This window comes from Rhinolophus ferrumequinum, chromosome 3, assembly GCF_004115265.2.
Source record: "Rhinolophus ferrumequinum isolate MPI-CBG mRhiFer1 chromosome 3, mRhiFer1_v1.p, whole genome shotgun sequence".
Lineage (NCBI taxonomy): Eukaryota > Metazoa > Chordata > Mammalia > Chiroptera > Rhinolophidae > Rhinolophus > Rhinolophus ferrumequinum.
This window is the reverse complement of record NC_046286.1, coordinates 330,230-339,930: the sequence shown is the minus strand read 5'-3', so window position 1 is coordinate 339,930 and position 9,701 is coordinate 330,230. Positions and strand designations below refer to the sequence as shown.

The window sequence follows — 9,701 nt, the reverse complement described above, 5'->3', positions numbered from 1 at the left end:
TTAAAGTTTATCTTCATTATGTAAAAGTCTATTTTGTGTTACGTAAGTATAGTCACCCCTGGTCTCTTTTTGTTCCAGTTTACACGGAATATATTTTTCCAGCCTTTCCCTTTTAGCCTATGTGTGTCCTTAGATGTACCCTGAGTTTTTTTGTAGACAGCATATTGTTGGATCTTGATTTTTAAAATCCATTCAGCCACTCTATGTCTTTTAAATGATGTGTTTAATTCGTTTATATTTAAACTAATTATTGACAAAGAAGGATTTACTACTGCCATTTTGTGGATTTCTGTATATCTTGTAGTTTGTTATTCCCCTTCTTTCTTACCTTGCTGCCTTCTTTTGTGTTTCATTTACTTTTTTTTGCAATGACATTATTATGGAATGCGTGTTTGTGTCCTCCCAAAACTCACATGTTGAAACCCAAGCCTTCAATGTGTTGGTATTTGGAGCTGGGGTCTTTGGGAGATAATTGGGTTTAGATGAGGTCATAAGGGTAGAATTCCCATGATGGGGTTAATGCCCTTGTAAGGTGATGAAGGGATCAAAGCTCTATGTCCACCACAATGTGTGGGTACACTGAGAAAGTAGCTGTCTGTAAGCCAGGAAATGGGCTCCCAGCAGACACTGGGGCTGCTGACAGGCGGCCTGATCTTGAACTTCCCAGCCTTCAGGAAGTTCAACTGTGACAAATAAATGTTTGTTGTTTAAGCCATCTTGTCTATGGTTTTCTGGTATATTAGCCCCAACTGACTAAGATAGACATGTGTTGATTCCCTTCTCATTTCTCTTTGTATATATTCTATAGATATTTTCTTTGTGGTTACTATTGCAATTACACAAAACATCTTAAAGTTATAACAATATATTTTAAACTGATAATAACTTCAGTTGCATATGAAAATTCTAATATTTTACATCTCTGCTCTCTCCGACTTTGTTATTGGTGACATAAATTATCTTTTTATATTGTGTAACCTTTAATATAGATTTATAATTACTTTTTATGCATTTGTTTTTAAAATTTTTATACCATAGTTAAAAGTGATTTACCCACATATAATACATTACTACAGGATTCTATATTTGTCTATATGTTTACCTTTATCAGGGAGTGTTATATTTTTGTACAGTTTTGTGTTGCTCTTTATTGTCATTTTGTTTCAACTTAAAGGACTCCCTTCAGCATTTCAGCTAGAGGCAGGGATGTTGGCATACTTCTCTTTGAGTGAAACACCTATTTTAGTAGCTTGGTGTTTGGCAAGGGGCAATAGCCTCAGTTCTTCTTGGCATTCCTCTCCTGACATAAAACCTCTGTGTTATACTAGGGTGAGGGCACTGGGGTCCCAGTATTCTCAGGACCCCAACAAAATAGAGCCTTTGTTTCATGAGTGGGATGAAAGAAGGGAGACCCCACCTCTTGACTGCACTTGCCCAGAACTTAGCCTCTGCAACAGGTAGTTAAAGGCAGGATGGATCATTTCCCATCTTTTGCTTGATAAATATTGATGTGCTGAATAGTCTTAATCATCTACTTACCTTTTTATTTTTATTTTCAGAAATATTTGCCATTATATGTCTGGATAGTTTCTTAGAAGTGGGATTTATGGGTCAAAGGGTGAATAAAAATATAATTTATCTAGATACTGAAAATTTCCTTCCCTTAAGATTGTATTACTTCCCTTTCCTATCAGCAGTCCATGAAAGGACCAATTTTTCTGCAACCTTGACAACAGAGTATGCTATCCGACTTTTGGAGTTTAACCAATCTGATGGGTGAAAAATGATATCAGAGTATAAATTTAAATGTATTTCCTTTTTTGTGAGGGAACTCTTCTCATATGGATAAGAACCATTTGCATTTCCTTTTCTGTTAACTCTATTCATATCTCTAAACTACTTTCTTCTATAGGTTTGTCGGCCTTTTCTTTTTTATTAAAATTTTTTATTTATATATGAGAAATAGCCAATAAAATTAGCCAATCATGATATAAATAGCCAATAAACTTTTCTAGCTTATTATTTAAATTTTTCTTTGCTTATTGTGTTTTTCAATGCAAAAGTTTTTTCTTTAATGTTTATATATAAAATCATATTTATTAATATTCACAATATTGCTTTTAGATTTTGAGCCATATTTAGGTAATTTTGCTACTCCTTAGGTTATAGAGGAGTTCATCCATATTGTCTTTTTGTACTTGTATGGTTTCTCTTTTTTTAAAACTTAAAATTTTAATACATTTGGAAATTATCCTGGTGTGCAGGGTGAAGAATGGATTCAATATTCTTTCCCATGTGATTATCCAATTATTTCCACACTACGAATTAAGAAAGTCATCTTTTCCTTGTTGATATGAGGTACTGCCTTTATTATAAACTATTTTTCTTTGCAGCTGGGTTTATTATAGGACTTCTATTCTCTGTGCTAATAGCAAACTACTGCAATTATAGAGATTCTATGGTATGCTTTAATGTTTGCTGTCCCCCTCCTAGCTTTTGCTCTTATATTTTTAGGGATTTCCTGGATATTATTGATTGCTTGTTCTTCTTTATAAAAATTGCTCAGTTCCAGAAAGAAAAAAGATGTTACTTTTTTATTTTAATTGGGATCGCATTCAATTTATAAATTGTCTTAAGAGAAAGTGTCATTTATATAAAGTTGAGTCTTTTTCTACTTCTATATATCATGTTTTAAAAATGTTTAATATATATTTGTGACTTCCAGCATTGTATTATAGTTTTCTTCATATAGGTCTTGGAAATTTCTAGTTAAGTTTATAACCAGGAATTTTTGTCTCTTTCTTTCTAAATTTTCCTTCCTTTCCCCTTTTTTTGTAGTAACTTTTTTCATTTTGGGAGATTTTTCAAGTATATAATCATAACTCTGAACCATAATATAGTTTTCCTCGATTCTTTCAATTCTTATGCCTTTAACATGCCTTTACCTGTCTTGTAATTGCTTTGACAACTGTCTCCAACCTGACAATAAAGAGCAGTGGTAATAGCTGGCATCCTTAATTTGTTCCTGCCTTTCGTAGCAAAGCCTCTAGTGTTTCCCAATAAATGAAATGCTTGTTTTTGAATATATATATATGTATGTATAAATATACTCTTGGAATATATATATATATATATATATATATATATATATATATATATATACATATATATATATATAATTGAGAAGTGTCTATCAATTCTTGTCTATTGAGTGCTTTAAGCGTATTTGTATTAGTTTCTTAAGGCTGTTATAACAAATTATCACAAACTGCGTGGCTTAAAAATAATAGGAATATATTCTCTTACAGTTTTCTAGGCTGGAAGTCCAAAATCAAGGTGGCAGCTGGACTATGCTCCCTCTGAAGTCTCTAGTGAAGAATCCTGTTTTGTCTCATTTTAGTTTTGGTGGCTCCCAGCAATCCTTGGCTTATAGTTGCACACTTCAGTCTCTGCCTCCATCATCACATGGCCTTCTTCCCTCTGTGTGTCTCTGTCTCTTTTTAGAAGAACATTAGTCATTGGATTTAGGGCTCACCCTAATCCAATGTGACCTCATCTTAACTAATTGCATCTACAAAGATCCTATTTCTAAATAAGGTCAATTTTTAGATTGCAAAGGGACATGAATTTTTGGAGTATATTGTACACCCACTACAATATTAAATGTATGTTGACTTTTGTCAAATCCTTTTCTCCATTTATGGAGATATCATGTATGCTTTTTCTCTTTATCTCTATGATGAATTACATTACTGTGGTTAAAGATAAACCAGAGCTGGACAGTAGCTAAAATGGTCAAAACGATTTCATTCAGGAATATTGCAATAAGGGAAAAAAGACTTCAGTATAGAACCAAGATCAATTCCAAATACAGCATGGGTAAGTGGGACTTATAGCTGAGTAGCAGGGTGGGGGTCCATGGATAGAACACGACTAAGAGGAAACATCAGGGGTAAGGTAGGATTTTGGACAAACCGATCCGACAGAATCCTGACTGAAGGCAGGCCAAGGTAATCAAACATCACCTGATAGATGGAAGATGATAAGGAACCCAATTACATATCAAGGGTGATCAGATATGGAGGATGGGGGATTCTGTTCTGTCTTTACTCTTACCCAAGAATTGGACTAGCTAGATAACTTACATGAATTAAACAGAAATAATTTTACGTAAGACAGATACACCCTCTAGCTAAACCAACTTAGCAGGATTTTTGTTATAACTGGACAACACAGAGATGAAAACAGAAATCCAAAAGTAAAGGGCTAGTTAGAAAAGAGTTCAGGGGACCCTGAATACAGTTTGGTCAAGGAGAGAATCTTTTTCACTGTCTTCCTTAATAATGAGTGATATTTGTATTTCTGGGATAAACCCAACTTGGACATCCAGTATTAGTATTTTTAATATGCTGTTGGGTTCTGTTTGCTATTAATTTTATTTAAGATTTGGGCATTAAGTTTCATATATTTCATTTATGAAATTGGCCTATAGTTTTCATTTTTGGTGCAAACTGAAAAAGTTTGTGGTGAGTATTATATTCACTACAAAATTAATTGGAAGATTTTTTTTTCTATTTCTGTGTTTTGAATAATTTAGGTAACATCATGATTTTCTCATATTTAACAGTTTGGTAGAATTTCCTTGTGAATGTATTTGAGTTTGGTGCCCTTTTTGGGGGGCATGCCAATTTAACTATTTTTCCCCCCTAAAGTTATGATTTGTTTGAACTTTCTGTCTCTACGAGGATTAATATGGGTATGCTGTATTTATCTACAAAATTCACTTCATCTAAGTTTTCAAATCATTTGCTGAGTTATGTTACGATGTTTCTTATGATTTTTAAAAAGATCTGTTTTGATGGTTATTTCCTCTAGTTAGTTCTAATTTTGTATATTTGCACTTTTGCCCTTTTTGGTTAGGTTGGCTAGAGGTTTGTCTATTTTGTTGACTTTTCAAATATCCAGATGCTTTGCTTATTAGTCCTACTTTTTAAAAAAGTATTAAGTTCATTGGTGTGACATTGGTTAGTAAAATTAGATAGGTTAGTAAAATGTACAATTCTGTAATACATCATCTACATATTGCATTGTGTGTTCACCACCTAGTCAGTTCTCCTTCCATCACCATATAATTGATCCTCTTTTCGCTCTTCTACTTTTTTCTTTTTGCTATATTATCTTCAATTAAGTACAAAGACTCTACTAATCATGTCACCTAGAGATCATTTCACCCACTGCTCTGTTTGGCCTCCAGTCTCGTCTCTCTCTTCCGCAATGGTGAGGCGGACACCCTTTCCACAGGGAAGAGAAATCCATGGCTTGTTATGTTTGCCAATAACAAAAATGTTGGAGAGCCGGGTGGCAAAGCTGTTGCCATTGGCCTCTTCACATGAACCACATCAAAAGAACCAGGGTGTCTCTGTTGGTGATCACACCAATTCTTCCCAGGTTGGCACCTCTGGTCACCATGCACAGGATACCAGTGTCACACTTGATGAACCAGTAATTTTGCCGGTCTCCAAATCGATGTGAATGGTGTCGTTCACCTTGATGAAACCAGGGTAAGGATGGGTCGCAAGACGCGGGATTCCTTTTGTGCCCACAAAGATCTTTCTCACTTTGCACCAGTTGAACTTGGCCTCCTTGGGTGTAACACGCAAAGCGACCCTTGGTGTCGCAGGTCAGACGGAAGTTCTCTCCGGTCTTGTGGATGCTGATGACATCCATCAAACCAGCGGGGGAGGTTACGTCTGTTCGGAGGTCGCCATCGATCTCAATGAACCGCTGCTTGCAGACCTTCTGTAGTGCATCTCCTGTTAGGGCACATTTAGTCTGTTTCTTAGGACGACGGTGAGAGGGAGACATTCCCTCAGCTCGTGGGGACCGGTGGATGGACGAGGAGCACACACACCGGTCAGTTTATCCACATCCAGTGCTTCGGAGCCGCTCCGCGCTCCAGACGCTTCTTGGGACCCTGAGCCATGGCTGCGCTGGGCGCAGAAAGAGAAAGAGCTCCCTGTCTACTTTTGGGAGGGTGGTTGAACCAGTCCAGCCGCACCGAGGGCTGACGAAGGGTGAACGAGCCTCGCAGGTGTAGCCTCCGCGTCCCGGGAGGTGCGCCCGCCGGGGGCTCGTCGCGCGCGCGTCCTCTCTGCTCTGCCGCGGACACCGACCGCTCTGAGTCCGTCCTTCCGTTTTTCCTCCGCCTCTGGAACTAAGATGTCTCTCGTTTTGTATCCCCCGCATTATGCTTTGTGACTTTTTGCAGCTCTTAAAGCATCCGGGAAAGAGGGAAGGAGAGAGTGAAGACACGAGAGAAGACGTTTCTCCCCGGCGCTCCTGGAGGCGGGGAAGTGAGTGCAGCCTGCAGGAGCAGACACGCCAGGACTGCCAACCCGCGCTTCGGGTCTGGGATGCGGTTTCCTCTTCTTTCAGCAAGACGGGACATAGGACGCGTGTGTAAAATTCCGGAAACGGCGGAGTTACGTAGAGTGCACTTTGGCTCGGTACCAACTCGTGCCAAGTGGCTGTATCCTGTCTTGAACACATTCCCGGGAGCGACGCGCTACCGGGGGGTGTAGCTCAGTGGTAGAGCGCGTGCTTAGCATGCACGAGGCCCCGGGTTCAATCCCCGGCACCTCCAGTTTTAGTCGTCAGTGTTTCACTCTTTTCCCTGCTCACAAAGAAACTGAAATTCTCGCCACGATTTGCCTTTAGTGTTGGTGCTGCCGGTCTCTGCTCCCGGGGCTTAGCAACACCGACCGTGGCTGCGGGAGCCAAAGGAGGAGATGCGACGAGAAGACAGACGGGCCGCGCGCGCACCGGCTCCCGGGGCCGAGACCGTGACGAGCGCGTCACCGCACGGACCTTTGGCTCCATTTTGCAGTATTATTAATAAACCAGGAAAGAAAAGATAAGGAGGCAGAGATTGAACAAAAGGAACACAGGCCCTCGGGCAATCCGTCTCAGTTGTTTTGCCTGTGGCCGTTCCTGTTTTCTGAGCCGCGTTGACCGTGGTCGGACCGCAGGTTTAGCAGCAGGCGAAGCGGAACCTTCCAAACGGGGAAACAGACGCGTCTTGTTCGGCGAGTAAGCGGAAAGGACACTTCGGCCGGGCCGCCCAAGTATGCGCTTCCATCGCGGAGTATATTTGGCTAACGATCTCAAAATTCACGGATCAACTTCTCCCTCTGCTCTGTCTAGACTTTGACCCGAGAATTGGACTAGCTAGTTAACGTCCAGGAGTTAAACAGAAAGAACTTTACCTGAGACAGGTGCGCCCTCTGTCGGCAAGGACTTTACCAGAGCCTTGGTCAGCGTGGACCTCGGACCCACAGCTGGTGACCCCTGAGCGCGCGTTCCAAGCGCAGAATGTCGGCGGCATCCCAGACCTACTGAACTAGAAACCGCATGTCAACAGCGTCTCCAAGTGATTCCTTTGCATAGTAAAGTTTGAGAAGCACTGGTTTGAGTGCTGTGACCTGGATTAAGAAGGTATATAATATAAATACATCACTGTATTGTTATTTTTTCGCAATTTCCTATTCCAATGTACGAAAAATAATTGCAAAAATGTATTTCTACTCTTGAACCATTTTTGTGTTCTAATCACATGGTAATATGATATTATTAATATTTTTAATCAATATACATAATTGAATTTGATGTGAAGTTTCTTTTGCCTCTTAATACAAATTTTGCAAGTTTTGCAATCAAGATTTTGCTTACTTCCAACGTGAACTGGGAAGTTGGTACCTTTGTTTCTGTTTGGCAACATTTTAAACAGGATAAGATTTTGTAATCATTTCAAAACTCAGAACTGCCTCTTCCTCACCAAATCCTCGGGAATTTTTGTGTTAACCCCCTTTTGTATACTAAATCCTGTGATAGATTTGAAGATCCAAAACCCTTAGCTACTGCAGTGAAAGTGTGGACTGATGGATAGGGCAAGGACTGGGAAATCCATGGTTCCCTGAGCACAGAAAATGTCAGACCACCCCCTTGCCCTGTGAAGCGATTAGGGAATTTCCAAAGGAGAAATTAAGTTCCAAAAGACATACTTTCTCAAGTTAAGATGTCTTGGCTTTCAGATTTACTTTTTCAAGGAAAGACTCAGAGCTAGTGCTCAGGAACCAGACTTTCTTTAATAGGAGCAACAGGCTATTTTGTGTTCTGTTGAAATATTTTCTCTCCTTTTCTTTCTTTAAAATTTTTATTAAAAATATAGCTAACATATAATATTATATTAATTTCAGGTATACACCATAGTCATTCAACATTTATATATCTAAAGAGGTGATCACCATGATAAGTCCTACAACCATCTGACACTGTACCGTGCTAACACAATATTATTGACTATATTCCCTGTGCTGTACATTACATCTCCATGACTTATTTGTGTTATACCTGGACGTTAAGACTTCTTATTCCCCTTCACCTTTCCCCCCCTTTTGAAAATTTTCAATTACAGTTGACATTCAATGTTATTTTATATTAATTTCAGCTGTACAGCATAATGGTTATACATTTATGTATGTAATTTAAGAAGTGATAACCCTGATTAGTACCCGCCTGGCACTATTCATAGTTATTACCATATTATGGACTATATTCCCTATGTTTTACTTTACGTCCCCTTGTCTATTTTGTAACTACCAATTTGTACTTCTTAATCCATTCACCTTTTTCACCCTGCCCCCCAAACCCTTCCCAAACTATTACCCCGATAAATCTAGTACCCATTTAACACCATACATAGTTATTACAACATTATTGATGATATTCCTTATGGTATACATCCCCATAACTACTTTTAACGATGAATTTGTACTTCTTAATCCCCTCCCCCCTTTTCACCCACACACCCCAACACCCTTCCTATGTGGCAACCATCAAAATGTTCTCTCTATCTATGAGTCTGTTTCTGCTTTGTTTGTTAGTTTTGTTCTTAGATTCCACATATAAGCAAAATCACATTGCATCTGTATTTCTCTGTCTGAAACTCTACTTAGCACAACACCCTCCAGGTCCATCCATGCCACCAGAGATGGCCAGAACCCATTCCCTTTCATGGTCGAGCAATATTCCATTGTACATATGCACCATCTCTTCTCTATCCATTCATTCACTGATGGCACCAAGGCTGCCTCCACATCTTGGGCATTGTAACCAATGCTGCAATGAACATATGGATGCAAAATCCCCCTCAAGGTTCTGTTTTGGATTTTTTCCAGATAAATACCCTGAAGTGGGATTACTGGATCCTTCATTATCTCTTCTGATAGCCTTTGTTTTAAAGTCTATTTTGTCAGGTATAGTATTGCTACCCCAGCATTTTTTTGTTGTTTTGTTTTTCCATTTCCATTTTCATTAAATATCTTTTTCCATCCCTTTACTTTCAGTCTGTGTGTGTCTTTTCATCTGAAGTAAGTCTTTTGTAGGCAGCATATGTAAGGGTCATGTTTTCTTATCCATTCAGCTACCCAATGTCTTTTGATTGGAGCATTTAATCCATTTACATTGAAAGTAATTGTTGATATATATGTAGCTATTGCCATTATATTATTCATAATTTTGATTTTTTTCCATCTTAATGATGTCCCTTTAAGATTCCTTGTAATACTGGTTTGGTGGTGATGAACTCCTTTAGTTTTTTCTTGTCTGGAAAGCTCTTTTTCTGTCCTCTGACTTTACATGAT

The 9,701-nt window shown here is 38.8% G+C and overlaps 1 non-coding gene and 1 pseudogene across 1 annotated transcript; one reads left to right on the top strand and one right to left on the bottom strand.

Annotated features, from left to right (window-relative positions):
- Nucleotides 1–5,227: 5,227 nt before the first annotated feature.
- LOC117020540 (40S ribosomal protein S4, X isoform-like) lies at nt 5,228–6,372 on the bottom strand (annotated as a pseudogene).
- A 199-nt stretch (nt 6,373–6,571) lies between these two features.
- Nucleotides 6,572–6,643, top strand: TRNAA-AGC (transfer RNA alanine (anticodon AGC)). Its single transcript has one exon. It is a non-coding gene; the product is annotated as a tRNA-Ala (tRNA).
- The last annotated feature ends 3,058 nt before the right edge of the window (nt 6,644–9,701 follow it).